Source organism: Meriones unguiculatus, chromosome 5 (genome assembly GCF_030254825.1).
Source record: "Meriones unguiculatus strain TT.TT164.6M chromosome 5, Bangor_MerUng_6.1, whole genome shotgun sequence".
NCBI lineage: Eukaryota > Metazoa > Chordata > Mammalia > Rodentia > Muridae > Meriones > Meriones unguiculatus.
In genome coordinates this window covers 98,909,616-98,930,486 of record NC_083353.1, presented here as the reverse complement: position 1 = coordinate 98,930,486, position 20,871 = coordinate 98,909,616, and the positions used below count along the sequence as shown (strand labels likewise).

Below are 20,871 nucleotides of genomic sequence, written 5' to 3'. Positions count from 1 at the left end.
TGTAATATAGCTTGAAATCAAGGGTGGTGATACCCCCAGCAGTTCTTTTGTTTTACAGGATTTTTTTTTTTTTAGCTATCCTGAACTTTTTGTTTTCCATATGAAGTTGAGAATTGCTTTTTCAATATCTATAAAGTCTACCACTTCTTTATCTGACTGTTCTGTTTCTGCTCTGAGCCCATGTGGTTAAACTGAGCCCACCTAAGTAATGTATGACAGCCTGTCTATTTGATTCCATCTGTAACATCCTTTTTTGGTATGTGACTCAACACATTCTTGGGTTCTGAGAATTAGGGCATAATGTTTTGTGAGAAGGGCATGCTATTCTATATATTATACATTCAGTGCCTTGATGAATTCAACCACTGTCCCCATGCAGATAATATTTCATAGATGAATACAGATGGGCTTTCTGACAGTAACTGTTAGATCCAGGATTCAAATCTTGGAACTTTGTCTCTAGACTATGGCTATTTTAGGGCAATACTAAGCTGAATATGAGATGGATTCTGTATTATCCAAGATACCCAGGAGACAGAAAGACAGCAAGTTTAAAGCCTGCTGTTCATGCATAACAACTTTAGGACCGGTGAGGGCAACATAATGAGTTCCTTTCTCAAAGCAAATAAACAACAACACAATTTTTCTTAGAAATAGTCTTGAGATTGTAGCTCAGTGGAAATAGTTTCTTGTTATATATAATGCCCCGAGTTCAAATTCCAGTATGAAAGACAAGGCGCTCTGGTGTCAGCACCAGGATCTATACATACAGCCTGGGAAGACTCAAGAAAAAGACTGGCCTGCATTCAGCAACTGGGGACACTTGTTTCCACAATAGATCTGAGAAAAGAACTAAGACCTCCCAAGTCTGTCCCAAAGAGTGTTTTCTTTTCTTTTCTTTTTTTTTTTTTTTTACTTTTTTTCACCAGTCTTATTGACACAAATCACATAACACCTTCCTGTAGCCAAATTCACAATGTGGCTCCTCTTTCATTTTTATCTTCTATCCAGCAGAACTCTCACAGTAAATTGGAAGGAATTTTAGTAGCAATATCTTATCTCAGCATGATGATGGTACAATTGTATCCATTGCTCACTTAATACTCCCTGTAGGCTGTATGCCTCCTCTCATTTGTGATCCTGTAAAGCATGCACTCCTACAGGCAGACTGTGTAGGTAAAGAAACTGAGATAGAGGGCTGGTGAGCTGGATCATTGTTCTTGCAGAGGACCTGGGTTCAGTTTCCAGCACTACATGGTGGCCTCACAACTATCTGTAATTCCAATTTCAGGATCTGATGCTTTTTCATGAACTGATGCTTCTGACTTTCCTGGGAACCAAGCAGGCATGTGGAGCATACATACACATGGGAGCAAAACAATTACAGAAATACAATAATCTACAATAATTAGATGACAGTAAATGTTTGCATTTAGAAGTCTGACATAATTCCAGTCCACTGTGCTCAACTTTTCTTCTGAGATTGGAATACTTGAATGTTTTGTTTTTTGTTCTTGTGTACTTCTGCTTTTAGTATGATGCTGGCTACCATGTGCTTTGGGTTGTTCTTTTTATTTCTAGATGAATTGTACGATAAGGCTTCGGAAGCCCATACACCATGAAAAGGAACTTGCAGAGGACCACATACCTGGGTTTTGCTCATTTGTATAAGTAGGGTAAAACAGTTTGATACTGTTAAACTTGGAAATCTCAAAGTTTCTCTTAATTTCATATGATTTTTTTTATTATAATTTTAATAGCGTAGGTCGTATGAATATTCTTTCTTTATGATTGTAGAGATATTTATTGTTTAAAACACATTTTACAGGTTTCCTCATTCAGTCTTCAAAATATCCAGAAGAAGTTAGAAAAACATGTATTTTGTGGTTGCAGAAATGGAGCAGGTGTTAAGAACAGAGGACCAAGATTTTATTCCTAGTACCCACATGACGGCTCACAACTGTCTGTAACTCCAGTCCTAGCTGGTCTGATGCTCTCTTCTGGCCGCTGCAGACACTGAATGCACATGGTTCACATATGCAGGAAAAACACCCATACACATAAAATAAAAAATAAAATAAACTTAAAATATGTACCATGTCATTATGATGATGCTATAGCCGTGGCGCTGATAATGATGACGATGAGGGGGAAGAGGAAGAAAGCTTACTATACAATGATATCAAACAGTCTCTATATTGTGTTCTGCTTAAACCTATCAGCTGCAGGAGGGGACATGTTTTTAATGTGATTTGTAGTCCTTAATCCCTTCCTCTTTCCCTGTTCCCTGGCCACCATCATATGAATATCTCCCTCCATCTCAAGCTCCTATGGCCATGGGGGCGTTGTTTCACCACATGCCTCCAATCAATGGAGCCAAGGGTCAGAGAGCGAAACCTTTAATGCGTGATTCAAAACAAGTCTTTCCTCTAAGTTTGGTTAAGTCAGGCCTTTGTCACAGTGGTTCAAACTAACATACTCCATCATTTCACATCTGTAGTATTTTAGCATCTTCTGTGCAAACCTCTGCGTCTTATTAAGTTATGATGGGACCGCCCCCTCCCTTTTTTTTAAAAAAAAAAACTTTTCTTCTATGTTAGTATTTAATAAAAGGTCAACTTTCAAAGGGCACATCTCCAGCTGGACATGGCAATGATAACTTCCAGCAGTTCGTCTCGAGCCAAGGAGCAGGAGACACCGACTCAGCTGTTGACAGATCCCTCAGGTATTTTCTGGGTCAGTCACCAGAGACAGGAGGTCCAGAGAGCACCACAGGCAACAGCTCTCACTTCTAGCTTGCTGCCAAGGCAGGCAGAGAACAGGAAGCTCAAGCCAGCCAGACTGCAGGTGCAAGAGCCACTGGAGATGGGAAGCGCAGCCAAAGCTGCCTGGCACAGCTGTTGGAAATGAAGGTCAGCCAGATCCACGAGGCATCACCTCTATAGCAGTGGCAGATCAACAGGGAGGTAAATGGATGGGGGTGGGGGTGGGAACAAGTCTAACGTGAGTCTTCAACGTGGTCAGCTAGGGTACTTTGAAATTGTAGGAGTGGATAAAACGTGAATGTAGATTTTTTTTTCACTAAGGCAGACGTTTAGAGAGAGGAAGAACTGTCCTTTCTTACAGACATGGGTAATGAGTGGGTCCGTTGTCTGAGTCTCTGGACTCAGTTGTCTGGTACAATGCACCGCTAGGCATTGTTTCTTGACAATCAGATTGATCATAGTTGTGTAAAAATCTAATGCACTGAGTATGTTAAATAACAGTAAGTTTTTTAAAGCTCATTTTGCTGGGGATATAACATGTTCACTGTTACGGTGCTTGTCCTGCGTGTTCAAAGGCCCTGAGTTCAATTCCTAGCACCACAATGTTTTTTAAAAGGGATATGAAGTCACAGTACATAAATAAATACTTTTACGTACAAATCCTAAATATCTAGATGTGTAGTATTTAGGTCATCTAAATATGGACCTCTTGTAGCAGGGGAATGGTTTTATTGGAACCAATTGAGAGGACATATTTTTTTTTCTAAGCTTTTGTCATTGGGTTTTGAAAATTGTGGCATATTTAAAGCCTTTTCTTTTCAACCAACAGAAAATAATACTCTTTCTTTCACATGTCAGGGTGATACAGGTGACAATGCCCTGCTGAGGATGAAACTAAACTGATTTTGTAGTAATGAGATGTATGTGATTAGCACTCAGTGCCATTATTTCACTGACCCTGTTGTAATCAAGACTGTGTGTTTTCAGGAAAGCAAGCCCAGGTGCAGCGTGTATCTCTGGTTCTCAAAAAGCTGAACTAAGTGAATCTGCTTGGATACTGAGCCCCTCACCCTACGTTGATCAGCACCACATCCTAATAGTTGCTCTCTAAGCATTTCCCTGAAGTGGTGCAATCAAATGGTTGCATGCCACAGTATACAGATTCCTGTAGATCAGTTAGATCAACAGTGCTCCTACTGGAGGCAGTGGACAAGCAAACTGCCCTAAACGGACACAGACACACATCACACCTCACACATACCACAGACAACCACACACACATACACACACACTGCAGAAAACCACACACAAACCACAGACAACTACACACATGTTCCCCCCCCCACACACACACTTTTCTGTTTTCTCCTTTCAAAGCCTGTTGCAGAGGAAGAAACCATTTTCCAGCTTAGCTTCCAAGGCATTAAAATTGGGCATGTATACCATCTCCCTTTAAGCTTATATATAGGATGTATTAGAGATTTGAGAGAAATAGTGTATGGCTACCACATAAACAGTCCCACAAAAATATGAAGCAATTCAGAGATGTAGACTGAATTTGTTCTTTTGATCTTCCTGAGTGGATACAATTTTAAAAATGGGTAGCCATCTCTCTTAGTTAAGCCATTCATTCAGTTAATTTAATGTATAATTTATATTATAAATTATTAATGTGATATCCTATATTATTTTATTCTGAGTCTTCAAAATCTGCTGTGTCATTTGCGCATGAAGACTGGGTCCTCTTTATTGGGGTCCCAAGGTTTACTAGAATTATTCAGCCCTGACTTCTATAAATGATTGGTTCTCTTAGTACAATTGGAAGACCAACTCAGTACCAAATAAGAAAGAGCAGAAAGCGTTGGCAATAGAGTTGTGTCATCAGTACTCAATGGATTTATTTATTTATGGGTGTTTGGATGTGAGTAAAAAAAGATACCATATTTTTCCCATCCCAGAGAGCCTGTCCTTTCTGCTCAAAATCCTATATTTCTTTAGTACCTCCCCGTGTTAGTGAACAATTGGGTAAGCAGTGTGGGGTTTGAAGGAACTCTTATCTCTGGTCACGGTTGCTTTGTTATTATGTGTTCAAGCGCACTTCTGCCAATGCTTGCAGTTTAACTAGAGCAGAGGTACCCGCCTCTTTCCTCTTTTCCCATTATGCCACAATCAAAGGTTATTTCTAATGGTGAAGCTGTTTCTTCTATTTACTATTAAAGATCACACAAGAGAAAGTGATCTTGTCACTTCTGAAACTGAGTAATGCTGTTTTTGCCTTCAGGCCAAGAGAAAAGGCTCCCTCCCTCCCTTCTACAGAAGGCTGGAGTTTGTCAGTGGTTACAGGTTTATTGTTGACACTGTACCTCTGTATTAGTGGGAGTGCAAGGCTCATAAACCTTAGAGACTTTATTACTCACCAATTAGTTGCCAATGAAATTTACTATCTTGAATCTAATGGTGCTGTTCATGGAGAAGGCTTGATATATATAAAAAAATTCTCATCTGACCCGTGGAAGGATGGCACAGAGCCAGAAAACCCCCACCCCCATCATTAGCTAGTAATTTTGATTTGAGGGAGTTCTCTTGAGGCCTCTAGGTACACATTTGTTTCTGTTGTCATTATCATCCAGCTCTGTTGATGCCACCTTCTTTTCTCTCAGAGTCTTTACACAAGTGTGCAAAAAGCCTTGGAAATGAGACTGGGAGATGTGTATTTCAGTCTGGGCAATTCAACTCTTTGGTATAGGACCTTAAACAGGTGGCTTTAGCTTTGTAAGTCACAGCTGCACCTATGTGAATGGACATTAAAAAGCTCTCACCACATCATGAGAATTAAGCGGGACAGTGGACATTGAATGGTTTGTGAAGTATAAAGTGTCCTGCAGACATAAGGAAGGAATATTCTTCCTTCTTCTTGAGGAGAGTGTATGCCTGTGAAGTGCTGAGGTGCATGGTAGTCAGGAAGCCAACCTCCGTCCCTCTCTCTTCGGAGTACTTTGTTTCTAGTTCAGCAAGGCAGTGACCTAGGGGCGAGCGAGGCCATATATGCATCCAGCTGATGACGTAATCCCTACCATTACCTCATTCATTTTCCTCTTTCCATGAATGTGTGACATAACTCATTTCTAGGCTGTTATTGATGGGCATCTCATCCTGGTTTCCCTTGAGTAAAAAGTCTGGGGAAGAGCGGCACTGTTATTTGTTCCAAATTCAGGTCAGGTAGGGTTTCCCCTTCCGCAAGCTCAGTCCATGAGAAACCTTCTCTGAATTCAGTTCACATTGCAGACTTCTGATTACCCTTGAGCGGATGTGAATTTAGAGGGAACTCATTATCTTGCATTTCCAGGAACTCTGGCTCAGAGTTAACCACCTTGGTTACGTCTTTCCTCTGGTCTGTCTCCCTCCTTCTTATTAATATTAGGGTAATGGGATTTGATATGAAGGTAACTTAATAATTTTAATTCTTTTAAATAGCTAGATTTGTCTAAGTATTAAAGACATTAACCTGTAGGACTTTTGGCTGTTGGAACTGTACCGTATCGATAGCTGTCTTTTTGTTCCCAAAACCACATGGGATACCTTTTCACCTTTCACATAGTAGGTACCTAATCAGTGGCCATGGAATGGATAGTTAATAGTATAAGCAACATTTTGAAGACTTAAAATATGTTGGGGAACCTTATAGAAATATTTTCCCTCACTTTACACAGCAGCTGTGCAAATCCCATTTTATAGGTGAGAGAACTGAATGGTGGAGCTCATAAGAGGTTTTCCCATGGTAGTGCACTGACAAGATACATGGGTTTGAAATTAGGTCCTGACTGCTTATAATTCCATGCATTTTCCACACCTTTGAATGTCCTTCTTGTGGTATTAAACTGGGTAGCTCTCCTTTAAATATTGTAGCTTTTAAAGATATACAGGAAAGGGGGCGGAGCCAAGATGGCGACTAGCATGCACAGTTTCTGAGCTATGGAAGAGGTGAATTCCTGAGTTGGTGAGTGGAAAGACCTCTGAAGCCAGGAAAACAACGGTGAGGCTTTCTAAACGACAGGGACCATCGCATGAGGTGAGAACTTTGGTCTCGGGTCACCCGGGGACTTGTTTGGGGAAGGAGAGAAATGGTCCTTTGATCTCCCCACTCCCCTCTCTCAGACCTCCCTCCTCCTCGGCATAGTGGACTCATCGAGATTCTCAGCTCAGACCTAACTGCCTGGGGTCGGCAGTGGATGAGGCAGAGCTCCAAGACCTTTAGCGGCAACTGCCAGTGGTACTGGTCTTGGGGTCCCAGATGCAAGGCACCATCCTTCCAGGGTCCCAGGTCTGCTAGCCAACATAGCCTGGCTCCGCAGGATCGCGATAACTGACGGTACAGCCCACCTAACCCCACAGTGATAGACAATATGCTATATACTCACCAAAACCAGCCAGAAACACCATACAAGCTAGGCACAGCAGGCGCTGGGCCTCCCAAGCTTGGAGAGCACAGTGGAGAGCTCCCAGGATTTCCCAGAAAGCATCTGGACTGGCAACCCAGTCTCTAGCTACAGCAGGACTTTCTAACATGGCGGCGGCAGCAGCACTGAGCTGGCAGAGCACATCACATCAGTCCTCCAGCATAAGACCAACCGGGGCCAAACGAGAGAGCAGAGAGCCCGGATACCCTGATCTCTGCCGATGTGACCTGCTTGAGAATGAGTAATCCTGTGAGTGTCTGCAGAGCCCCAGATCCATGTCCCTTCTAAAATAGAAGCCAGGCATCGGACCCCTTCCACCCACATACCCACTGTGGGAAACAGAGGGTCACTTGGGACATTGAGGCCCCTGCACTGCGGCACCATCATCCCAGGGTCCCAGGTCTGCTAGCCACCATACTGGCTCCGCAGGGTCACTCAGCCACTGAATGCACAGCCCGCCCAAACCCTTAGTGACAGATAATATGCTATACACCCACCAAAGCCAAGCAGACCCACCATACAAGCTAAGCACACCAGGCGCTGGGCCTCCCAGGCTTGGAGAACACAGTGGAGAGCCCCCGGGACTTCCCAGAAGACATCTGAACTGGCATCCCAGTCTCCAGCTACAGCGAGACTTCCTAACCTGGTGGCGGCAGCAGCACTGAGCTGGTGGAGCACATCAGTCCTCCTGCATAAGACCAACCAGGGCCAAACCAGATAGCAGAGAGCCTGGATACCCTGATCTGTGCCAAAGTGACCTGTTTGAGAGTGAGTGCACCCTTGAGTATCTGTAGAGCCCCAGATCTAGGGTCCTTCTAAAACAGAAGCCAGGCATCGGACCCCTCCCACCCACATACCCTCTTTGGGAAACAGAGGGTCACTTGGGACATTGAAGCCCCTGTTCTGTTCGTCCAATTGAGGAGTTAAGGCAGTTAATGCAGAAATTGCGCCGTGACCATCACTATTGCCTGCTACATATACAGTGGAGAGCCCCTCCCACACACTTAAGGGTTCAACATTATCTATCACTCTGTCCCTGAAGACACACCTCCATGCACACTTCCACACACACACACACACACACACACACAAACATACACATATACACACATGCACGCACGCTTGCATTTGCCCCTTTTGTGCCTGTGTATTTTTCTCCCACAGGTACGGCTAGACCACCAACCCACACGCTGAGGCCACAGGACCTCTCTTAGCTTCCTGAAGTACTCTCCAGATGCCGGGGAGAGACAGTACCAGTCTGAATTGCAGAATCCAAAAACAAACAGGGAAGGTTTCAGATAAGCCAATGGCCAGGGGTAGGTGAAAGAATACATCCAACATAAATCAGGACATCATGACTTCACCAGCAACCCACAATATTGATGGATACTCCAATTCATCAGAAGCATAGGAAAATGACTTTAAAGCTATGCTTACCCAATTATTCGAGGCTGATAAAGAGGAAACAAGCAATTCTCTCAGAGCAATAACCATGCAAATTCAGGCAGTTAAAGAGGAAATGAACAAATCTATCAAAGATTTGGCCAGTCATTTGGAGGTAAAGAAAGAGGAAATGGACAAAATTCTTAAAGAAACATAGGCAAACATAGCCAAACAAATAGAGGCACAAGTAGAGATAAAATTAGTGGCATATAGAGAGGAAATGAACAGAAAAATAGAGACCATCATAGAGAGACAGGAATCCACATTCAAACAGATGAAGGAAATGGTGCAAGGCATGAAAACAGAATTAGAATCAATAAAGAAAACACAAACAGAGAAAACCCTTCAGCTGGAGAACTTGGAGAAAAGATCAGGAACCACAAAGGTAAGCATCACCAACAGAATACAAGAGGTGGAAGAGAGAATCTCTGGAGCTGAAGATACACTCACAGAAATTAATACTTCTCTCAAAGAAAAAGTGAAATCAGAAAAGTCCCAAACACAAAATATCCAAGAAATCAAGGACGCCATAAAAAGACATAATCTAAGAATAATAGGAATTGATGAAAAAGAAGACTCCAGGCTCCAAGGTCCAGAAAATATTTTCAAGAAAATCATAGAAGAAAATTTCCCAACTTAAAGAAAGAGATGTCCATAAATATACAAGAGGCATACAGAACAGCAAATAGACTAGACCAGAAAATAAACACATCACATCACATCATAGTCAAAACACTAAATCTACAGAACAAAGAAAAGATATTAAAAGCAGCAAGGGAAAAAGGCCAAGTAACACATGAAGGTAGACCTATCAGAATCACACCGGACTTCTCATCAGAAACTATGAAAGCCAGAAGGGCCTGGGCAAGTATCATGGAGACCCTAAGAGATCACAAATGTCAACCCAGACTACTATACCCTGCAAAGCTTTCAATCAACATAGGTGGAGAAAACATATTCCATGACAAAACTAAATTTACACAGTATCTACACAGCAAACCATCCCTACAGAAGATACTAGAAGGAAAACTCCAATCCAATGAAAACTAATTCACCCAAGAAAACAGGGCATACAGATAATGTCCCAACAAAAATGAAAAGAAAACAAGCAATGAAACAGGGTTAGATCATCGACTCCATTACAAAAGGAACTAACATGCATTGGTCACTATTATCTATCAATATCAATGGACTCAACTCACCAATAAAAAGACACAGGCTAACAGAATGGTTAAGGAAACAGGATCCAACATTCTGTTGCATCCAAGAAACACACCTATGCAACAAAGACAAACACTACCTCAGAGTAAAGGGCTGGAAAACTCTTTTTCAAGCAAATGGTTCCAGAAAACAAGCTGGAGTAGCCATCCTAATATCTAATAAAATAGACTTTCAACCCAAGTTAATCAAAAAAGATAAGGAGGGCCACTATATTCTCATCAAAGAAAAAAATCCACCGAGAGGACATCACAATCTTGAATATCTATGCCCCAAATACGAGAGCACCGACATTCGTAAATGAAACATTATTAAAGCTTAAATCATGCATTGATCCTAATACCTTAATAGTGGGAGACTTCAACACTCCACTCTCACCAAGGGACAGATCAATTAGACAGACACCAAATAGGGAAATAAAAGCACTCACAGAACCCCAAAATCGTAGAGAGACAGGAATCCAAATTCAAACACATGAAAGAAATGGTGCAAGGCATGAAAACAGAATTAGAATCAATAAAGAAAACACAAAATGAGAAAACCCTTGAGCTGGAGAACTTGGAGAAAAGATCAGGAACCACAAAAGTAAGCATCACCAACAGAATACAAGAGATGGAAGAGAGAATCTCTGGAGCTGAAGACACACTTGCAGAAATGGATACTTCTCTCAAAGAAAAAGTAAAATCAGAAAAGTTCCAATCACAAAATATCCAAGAAATCAAGGATGCTATGAAAAGACAAAATCTAAGAATAATAGGAATTCACGAAAAAGAAGACTCCAGACTCCAAGGTCCAGAAAATATTTTCAAGAAAATCATAGAAGAAAATTTTCCCAACTTAAAGAAAGAGATGTCCATAAATATACAAGAGGCCTACAGAACTCCAAATAGACTAGACCAGAAAAGAAACACATCACGACACATCATAGTCAAAACACTAAATCTACAGAACAAAGAAAAGATATTAAAAGCAGCAAGGGAAAAAGGCCAAGTAACAAAGAATCAATGAAACCAAGAGCTGGTTCTTTGAGAAAATCAACAAGATAGACAAAACTTTAGCCAAACTAACTAAAAGGCAGAGAGAAACTATACAAATCAGCAAAATCAGAAATGAAAAGGGGGACATAACTACAGACACTGAAGAAATCCAATCATTAGCTGTACTACAGAGCAATAGTAATAAAAACTGCATGGTGTTGGTAAAGAAACAGAAAGGAGGATCAGTGGAACTGAATAGAAGACCCAGAAATAAACCCACACACCTATGAATACTCATTTTTTACAAAGAAGCCAAAACCATTCATTGGAAAAAAGACAGCATCTTCAACAAATAGTGCTGGTCCAACTGGATGTTTACATGCAGAAAAATGAAAATAGATCCATATTTATCATCCTGCACAAAACTAAAGTCAAGTGGATCAAAGACCTCAACATAAAACCAGATACTCTAAATCAGTTAGAAGAAAAAGTGGGGAACAGCCTAGAACTCATTGGCACAAGAGAAAATTTTCTGAACAGAACACCAACAGCACAGGCTCTAAGAGCAACAATCAATACATGGGACCTCATGAAACTGAAAAGCTTCTGTAAAGCAAAGGACACTGTCATCAAAACAAAACGACTGCCTATAGATTGAGAAAGAATCTTCACCAACCCTTTATCTGATAGAGGATTAATATCCAGTATATATAAAGAACTAAAGAAGCTGAAAAGCAACAAACCAAGTAATCCAATTAAAAAATGGGCAACAGAACTAAACAGAGAACTCTCTGTAGAGGAATATCAAATGGCAGAAAAACACTTAAAGAAATGCTCAACCTCATTAGCCATTAGGGAAATGCAAATCAAAATGACCCTGAGATTTCACCTTACACCCATCAGAATGGCCAAGATGAAAAACTCAAGTGACAGCACATGCTGGAGAGGTTGTGGAGAAAGAGGAACCCTCCTCCATTGCTGGTGGGAATGTAAACTTGTACAACCACTTTGAAAGTCAATCTGGTGCTTTCTCAGACAATTAGGAATAGTGCTTCCTCAAGACCCAGCTATACCACTGCTAGGTATATACCCAAAATTTGCTCAAGTACACAACAAGGACATTTGCTCAACCATGTTTGTAGCAGCTTTATTTGTAATAGCCAGAATCTGGAAACAACCCAGATGTCCATCAAAGGAGGAATGGGTACAGAAATTGTGGTATTTTTATACAATGGAATACTACTCAGCAATCAAAAAGGAGGAAATCATGAAATTTGCAGGCAAATGGTGGGATCTAGAAAAGATCATTCTGAGTGAAGTATCCCAGAAGGAGAAAGACAAACATGATATATACGCGCTTATATAGACCTACAAGATATGATAAACATAATGAAATCTATACACCTAAAGAAGATAAACAAGAAAGTGGACACAGGGTAAGATGATCAATCCTCACTTAGAAAGACAAACGGGATGTGCATTGGATGTATGGCAGGAATCTGCTGCAGAAGGCATCTGAAAGACTCTACCTAGCAGTGTTTCAAAACAGATACTAAGACTCATAACCAAACCTTCGGCAGAAGGTGAGTTAGTATGACATGGAAAGGATAGGAGCTCCACAAGGACCAAATATATCTGGGCACAGGGGTCTTTTCTGAGACTGACACTCCACCAAGGACCATGTATGGATATAACATAGAACCTTTGCTCGGATGAAGCCCGTAGTAGCTCAGTAATCAATTGGTTTTCCATAGTAAGGGAAACAGGGACTATTTCTGACAGGAACTCAATGGCAGGCTCTTTGACCTCCCCACCCCCCAAGGGAGGAGCAGTCCTGCTAGGCCACAGAGGAGGACTTTGCAGCCAGTCCTGAAGATACCTAATAAACCAGAGTCAGATGAAAGGGGAGGAGGTCCTCCCCAATCAGTGGACTTGGAAAGGGGCAGGGAGGAGATGGGGGAGGGAGGGTGGGATTGGGAGGGAATAAGGGATACAGCTCGGATACAGAGTTAATAAAATGTAACTAAAAATAAAAAATAAAATTGATTTAAAAAAGATATACAGGAAAGCACTAAAACAGGCCTAGGGCTATGGAATAAATAAATAAATATGGAATATTTAAGTAGAAGAGTCTGAAATGGAGAAGGAATTTCTTTGTTCTTATTGTCATGCCACTGTTAAATTTCTTCTTCAAGAAAGTAGAGTTTGTTCTTTATATGGTGGACACTAGGACTGCTGCTCTGTCAGATACACATTTGATTCTCACAACCGCTATACAGTGTAGACACTATTAATCTTTCAACTATCACGTGAAGAGATTATGAGGTGCAGAATAAGCATCATGTCCATGTTTTCACTGCAGGTCCTTGATTTGTTTCATTTGTCTGTCTGACTGTAGAATGGAGTCTTCTTCACTTCTTGGTACTATAATCCACTCGTTCTAGATTTATATGTTGCATATTCATGTGTTTGCAGTTGCTGGCAATCTCTAAGAGTTTCAAGTTTGTTGAGAGTTGGGCATCTTGTCTTTGACTTCAGCATGGCCCCATTCTGTTCAGCTGGTACTTAGTTCATTTAATACTTAGAAAACTGAAAGGTGTGGATCAGCTGATCCCTCTGCCTTGGACACTGAGAGAGATGATTACCAGTATCCCCACTGCTTCTGTTATCAGCAGCGTTTTTCTGCTGTAGTAGGTTGTGCTCCATAACCTCTTAAGTCACCAATGATTTGAGCTGTCACTAATGGACAGATTCCATGCAAATCATCTGCATCCCACCTTAAGCATCCTCGCCTCTGCACTTTTGCCTCGGGGCTTTTTCTTAAGCCCCTGGAGCTCTTAGTGTACCTTTTAGGCAGCACAGAACTCTGAGGTGGTAAATACCCTGAGGGACAATCCTCAACCAATGGAAAGTAGGATAAATGCCTCAGCTCCCTATCTTTCAGAAGTAATTCCTAGGTGTACTTTACTTGGACCCTTGGGAATTAACCTCAGATGCACTGAGTGCCAATGGTCCACAGCAGTTTCCAGTATTTCATTCACCTCCTTTTTTTTTTTTCTAAGTTCTTCTTAATGGGAGTATCTTCAGAATAAACTCTTTGCACTACAGTCCTTTTCTCTGTTTATTAATTTAGTTCTGGAGAGTAAGCATACAGGACACAGCCCCCCCCCCTTTTTTTTTCTTATACTTCTTACCAGAGGTCAAGTCAAAATAGTATAAATGGGTCATATGGTTGCATTAACTAGGAAAATTATCTCAGGACAGATATCGTTCTGGAGGTTTCAGATAGACAGGGTTAAGGTGAATATAGATATAGCTTAATTTCAGAATTGCTTTTTCTGTCCTTTAATTATACTGTTGAAATATTACAATGTCTAGAAAGGTCACTGAAATGAGTAGATTGACTTGCTAAGAATTAGGATGGCTACAAACTCAGCTCACCCTCATTCTTTGTGACATTGACTTCATTGTACAATAGACTAACCCACAGTGTATTCCTGTGCCTGTGGTCCATAGCACCCGGCAGTTGACACTTTTTTTTCTTTTATGACTTTTTCCTCTTGAATCTCTGTCAAGGATTTGTTTTAAAAAGATGCCAGTTACATATTCATAATCAACAAATAGTCACTTCGCCGACAAAGGTTGAGAAAAGAGCATGACAGATGGTGTCAAGAAAATGATATTGAAAACTAACCCTCATGATGATGAAAGGTTCAGCAGTGAAGTCCTGGCATGTATATATGCATATGTGGCAGGGACGATTTATGCCTGGTGTGTCTAGGATCATAAAAACTAATGTATCAACTTCTTTGAAAACTTTTTAATTAGAGAGATCAGCAGGATTTGTGGATGAGTCATGAAGAATAAGACCTTTCACTTGCAGTAAATGAGGGCAAACTAACTATCAGCAGCCACAGCTACGTTTATTTCAGAGCCCAGTATAAATGGTACTGTTCTAATTAGTCAGGCCAAGGGTCTAAGCTCTGCACGGGCCAAATCAGGCTACATCATTTTCTCACTCCCAAGCAGCACAATCACAGCACCCTACACACATGCACCGCCCCCCGCCCTCCCGCCCCACCCCCCACATCTGAGAGAATGTGTTGCAAATTATCATGTAAGCCTGACCTTGTCACTTGTCTGATGAAAATCATTTGCTTGTGTCTTAATGTGTTGAGTGTAAATTCTGGATTCCTTGCCACAGACCTTGAGGCCCTCAATGATTTGACCCTAGCAGCTTGGGTCTGTTGTTTCTTCTTTCCCTGTCTCAGCCAAACTGTCAGCTGAGACAAATGTTTATTGCTTGACACTTGGCATTCTGGAATGCTAGGTGTATTATAGTTTTCCCGGACTGTTAAAAGATGGCTTCTCTAGGTCTCTGCTCCAGAATTATCTCAGAGGGGCATCCTATTCCTTATCCCTATTATGTTCATCACCCTCAGCTGATGACTGCAAATATATCTTTTACTCACCAGATGTAATTGTTTCAGAGAATTATTGCAGAATAAGCTCACCCTCTCAACTTCTTTCTGAACTCTTCCTGAGTGGCCCAACTCTGCTGCTGTTCTGGCTCAAAACTCCTCTCCAAGCTGACTGATTCAAACTGGTTTCTCTTGGCTTCTCCTGAATTGCTCTGCTTCTGAACTCCACAAACTGCACTGCGCCGAGCTGCATGAACTCAGCTGAACACAACTGCCCTCAACTGAACTGCACCAAACTGCCTGTAATTATATTGTTCTGTATTGAACTTAAATCTCTCATAGTGTCGTCTCTCTCTCTGCTGTACTCTGCTCTACTGTGTGCAACTCTAGTGTATTACTCCTAAGAAGCTTTTCTTTCCTGTCTGTAGTCGTGAGAGCTTGGTGTATCCTATCTCTGACTCATTCTGTCAAATATTTCTCTAATTTGTCACTATATCTGTCCCTCATTTAGATGTCATTGTTTATTCCAGGTGTGAGGTATGTATGAATTCCAGCTGGATCACACAGACCTAGAAGGTCTTTGAAAGTGATCAGAGCAGCCATGTTGCTGGATTAAAATTCATCTACAGATGACCTCTGCCTCTTCACCTTGTGACACTGATAACAAAGCATAGCCTTTTGTTTACTTCTAACCATAATCTGCTTGTCCTATTGGGGATAGAAGAGTCATCTTTTTGTATACAGAGTATATAGAGTGGAGCAATCTAGAGAATTCCCACAGGCTTTAAATATAAGCCTTTTGACAACTGGTCAGTCATTCTTAGGGGAGTTATTCTCCACTATTGGCTGTGTTGGGAAATTTTTGTGGACACTCCTGGGATAGGTGTTGTGTTTATTATTTGAAATCAATAGTTAATTCTGGGGCTGTCAAGTAGACTTCTGAGCTCATCATTGTTTAAGTGGCCTACAATTATTTCTAGGATAAAGAATCGTAACTTTATTGTTTTTGAATTGATTTTGCTAGAGTGGTAGTGTAGAATCTTAGATGGTTTATTATACATCCTAAATAAACATTTACCAGCTAGAGGAAATATATATGGTCTTCTATTGTTAGTCAGTGAGCAGATTTTTAACTCTGAGTCTTTAGTTTAGTCATCTCTCACACTGGACATTTTTTACCAGTAGGATGCTGTAGGAGCAAAACAGTGTCACTTTTGAGGCTGTCATGAAACACAACGTAACTTTTCCTATTGTCTTTTCTTGAGCTACTGTTGGTAGTCGTATTGTAGTGCTATTCAAGGAGCTAAGGGATGGCCCCTACTTCTTCATCATGGGATCCAAGGGAGACATAGGTGCCTAATCCCTGCTCTCCTTGGGTTCACACTCTTAAAGGACAACCAGATTTACACATTTGTTAAATAATCAGTGTGAAAATTAGAAAACCAAACAGGTACTTGGCCTTCATTCTGTTGTCTTTATCATGCATTCATTTCCCCTTCATTGGTGTCTTATATTTCCAGTATAGCCATATTTCAAAGAGTGGTAGTCTAATGACTACCTGCCATAATTGTTTGCAGTATTTCTTCCACTCTATTATTTGTTTCTATTTAAGTTTATATTTTTATTTATTTCTAGAAGGACATGTTTTTTTATTATTTAAAAGGGCATAATTTACCTTACTTCCCCGCTAAATTGATATATAGTCCATTAATGTAAATGTTTTGCAAGAAAATAGCATGCATTTTTTACATGTCCAGAATTCTCCCAATGAGATTTCTTTTTTTTTAATATTAGTTACAGTTTATTAACTTTGTATCCCAGCTGTATCCTGCTCCCTCATTCCCTCCCAATCCTACCCTCCCTCCCTCCATCTCCTCCCTTCCCCTTTCCAAGTCCCCTGATAGGGAAGGACCTCCTCCCCTTTCATCTGACTCTGGTTTATCAGGTATCTTCAGGACTGGCTGCAAAGTCCTCCTCTGTAGCCTAGTAGGGCTGCTCCTCCCTCGGGGGGGGGGGGGGGGAATCAAAGAGCCCAACATTGAGTTCAGAGATTTCTTCATATAGTCTATGAGCACCTATTTCTTTGCGCTTCTCATGGTGAATTATATAAATACTTTAATGTGTTCTCAGATATTTATTTCATTAAGTTGCAATATTTTGTGAGTCATTAGTTGTTATGAAGTAATTACAATATTTTGTACAATATATTTTGAGGATATTCTTTCCCCTCACCCAACTTCTTCCAGATCTTCTTCTTCTGAGCTTATGTCCTTTTTCTCTCTTAAAGCAGTAAAATAAAACTCCAAACAAACCAAAACAAAAAGAGCACACACACACACACAAGTGTGCACGCACACTACAAAACACATGGAATCAGATTTGTGTTGGTCAATGACTCCTGTGCATGAGATCTTCCCTGGGGTGTGGTTGATGCATGCAATGTCACTCCACTGAAGAAAACTGACTTTGCCTCTCTCAGTTGCAATTAATTGCAAATAGCTCCTTGGTTAGGTGTGAGATTTCCTGCCAACCTCTCTTGCAAACATGATTTCATGCGTTTGTTTATTGTTTTTGAAATTGTTTTTGGTTTCCCCTTCTAGGTCCTTTTTAAATATTCTATTCATTTTTTAACTAAATTTTTATTTTTTATATTAATTATAGTCTATTCACTATGTATCCCAGCTATAGCCCTCTCCCTCATTCCCTTCCAATCCCACCCTCCCTCTGTCATTTCCTCCCATTCTCCTCTCCAAGTCTACTGATAGGGGAGGTCCTCCTCTCCTTTCATCTTTTTAAATGAAATTAGTTTTGTGTAATTAAATCTATTAAAAGAATTTATTTTGGTATGTAGTTAGCCACTCTTCTAGTGAAGATTTGCAGATGTCTCATTACTGTAAAATTTTTTTTTGTTTTTCCTGTTCTGGGTACTATGTGTGGATATTGTAAATTAGAAGATAGGTGAAGATAAAGTTGCAATAGAATGCCCCTTCTCATTTTCTTTATTTGTTCCTTTTACTTACTTGGTTTTTCACTTTGTGAAAGGAAAAAAAAAATTATTCTGTGCCATTATGCTGATTATATCTGGTAGTTCTTTTTTTCTTTAAACTCCCTCTGACTTCAGTTTTATGGGGTTCTGTCTTGGGTTTTCTGTACACATACAAGTCTGTAGGTCTGCTAGTTCATGTACCTTAGCTTATTTACAGGCCTGTTGCCCACTTTCTGCTTTATGGAGTACCATCTCGTGTCTTCTCTCTCTCTCCCTCTCTTCTTTTCTCTTTCCTTTGGGTTTGGGTTTGATATACTAGTCTGAACTTGCAGAACTGTGAGCGTTTTCTTTTAATTAACATCCTTATTTGAGCTGACATTCTTTCACACTCATTTATGATTTTATTAGCAAATTGCCATGTAGTATTCTTAAGGGGGAAAAAAGACCTATTAATCCTGTTAGTGTCTTTTAGTTTTATGCAAATCCAAAATAAAATATCCATTTTATGGTGTACCTTTTAGTTGTAACAAAATCTGCTTACAGTTCCTGTGACTTGATGACTTGACCCTGATGTTGTAGACAGATGTCTGCCTTTTTGATTGTTTCCAGGCAGCCTGGTAGCTGGTCTGTCATTTCACCTGCACAGTACCACATGGGGGCTGGCATTGCAAACCATTGATGATTTTACAGTGGGTATTTCTAGAAAACTCTGTGATTTTTTTTTTCTCAAAAGAAAATCCTTTCAACATGGTGAGCCTTTGTCTTTTATTCTTTCCAGTGGAAGATAATCTTACTTAAAAAAAAAAGTCACCATCGTCCTATTATTTTCTTTCTCTGCCTTTCTATGTATTGTGCAGTGCCAGCTAATATTTTAATGGTGTCTTTGTGTTTGGGGGTGGGGGTTAAATGGGTTGTATATATTTATCCTCTTGTTATCTCCTAACATATCTTGTACTTTATATTTAAAGTGTCTTTGGTGCATCTTCTGTACCATCTCATCTCGAGTTTGTGGCATTCCCTTCCATGCTTTGTACTTTTCAGTGGCTATTTTACTCATCTTTCATTTCTTCAAATCTGCTATTTTTCTTTCTTCTTCTTCTTTTTTAACTGTTGCCATGTAGTCTCAAAGCTTCCTCTTTTGGTAATGCAGGTTCTCTTTGCCCCTACCCTCAAATCCATCCGTCTATTCAACTTGCTCATGATTAATGCACTTTCTTTATATGCCATTTATATTAATTCAAGTATTTAAGTATCTAGATCACATACATCACAACAGCAAGGATGTCCTGAATACAGTATTGTCCAACATTGTATTTCTTGCCTCTGACACCATTCATAGTATATGAGAGCACTAAAAACGGTTATTGAGTGACTATTTTCTTAATTACATACATAGGAACCAGATACAATAAAAACCTTTCTAGCTTCTCCATAGCCTCTCTAAATTTCATTGCTATCACATCTCAAAGTCAGGCTAAAATAGAGAGATACTAGCAGAAGAAGGAGGTAGAGCATAGGTGGTCTGCACTGAAATCAGATGTAGAAAGTGGTCAAGGGGATGATAAGCATGTTCTGAACACCTCCTTCACCTTCAGAGGTAGATTGGCTTAAGCTTAGAAAAGATTGAGAGAATTGACCAGGATATAAAGACCCTGAAAGAAAAAGACCCCAGGAGAGGGATCAACCCATCTCCAGGGAAGCCACACCATACCCTTCATACTCACTCAGAACAAGGCCCAAAACAAACTATTTGGAACTGGTGAGTGATTGGTATAAACAGCATCAGAAATATGCAGCATTACTGGGTCAGGGAATAGCCATGCTGACATTGCAAGGTCAAGAACAAAAGGATGAAGAGTGAGGAGAAAACTCTGCATAGAATATGGGAGTGGGATGATTAGAAGGATACCCATCCTGGGAGCTATATCAATGAGCAGAATATGGGATAATCTTCTTCCAAGGTCAAAGGACAAAGCAGTGTGCACCTACACACCAGGCTGTCCTACCCTGCCTCAGCAGGGTGCAGTGAAGGCAGCAATGCAGAGTTGGAGTCTTTGATAGTGCCGAGTAATTGTTTGCTTGTACTCTAGGTAATGACCAGTGGTTTTTGTTTGACATTATTAATTCTCACTATGGTGTATTCTGATTCCTTAAGTGGTCAGAAAAGAGCACTAAGAAATGGCTCTATATAATCAGTGACAGCATGAATTCATGCTCTTTTTTAATTTATTATTTTTTAAAAATTTATTCACTTTACATTCTGATTATAGCCTTGTCCCTCATTTCTTCCAGGTCCCATCCTCCCTCCTTTTTCCCCACCCCCATCTCCTTACCCTAGTCCTCAGAAAGGGAGATCCCTCCTCCCTTACCAACTGACCCCAGCCTATCAAGTCTCATCAGAACTGGCTGCCTCTTCTTCCTCTGTAGTCTGGCAAGACCACCTAGCCAGAAGGAAGTGATTGAGTTGCAGGCAACAGAGTCCATGTCAGAGATAGCTCTGGGTTACATGGTCCCCTTACTAGGAAACCTACATGGAGATTGACTTGTCTATTGGCTACATTTGAGTAGGGGGCCTAGGTCCTCTCCATGCATCGTCCTTGGTTG

General features: G+C 40.6%; 1 pseudogene; it reads left to right on the top strand.

The window, feature by feature from the left end:
- The first annotated feature begins 2,646 nt into the window (after window positions 1-2,646).
- On the top strand, window positions 2,647-20,216 carry LOC110539598 (immunoglobulin-binding protein 1-like; annotated as a pseudogene).
- The last annotated feature ends 655 nt before the right edge of the window (window positions 20,217-20,871 follow it).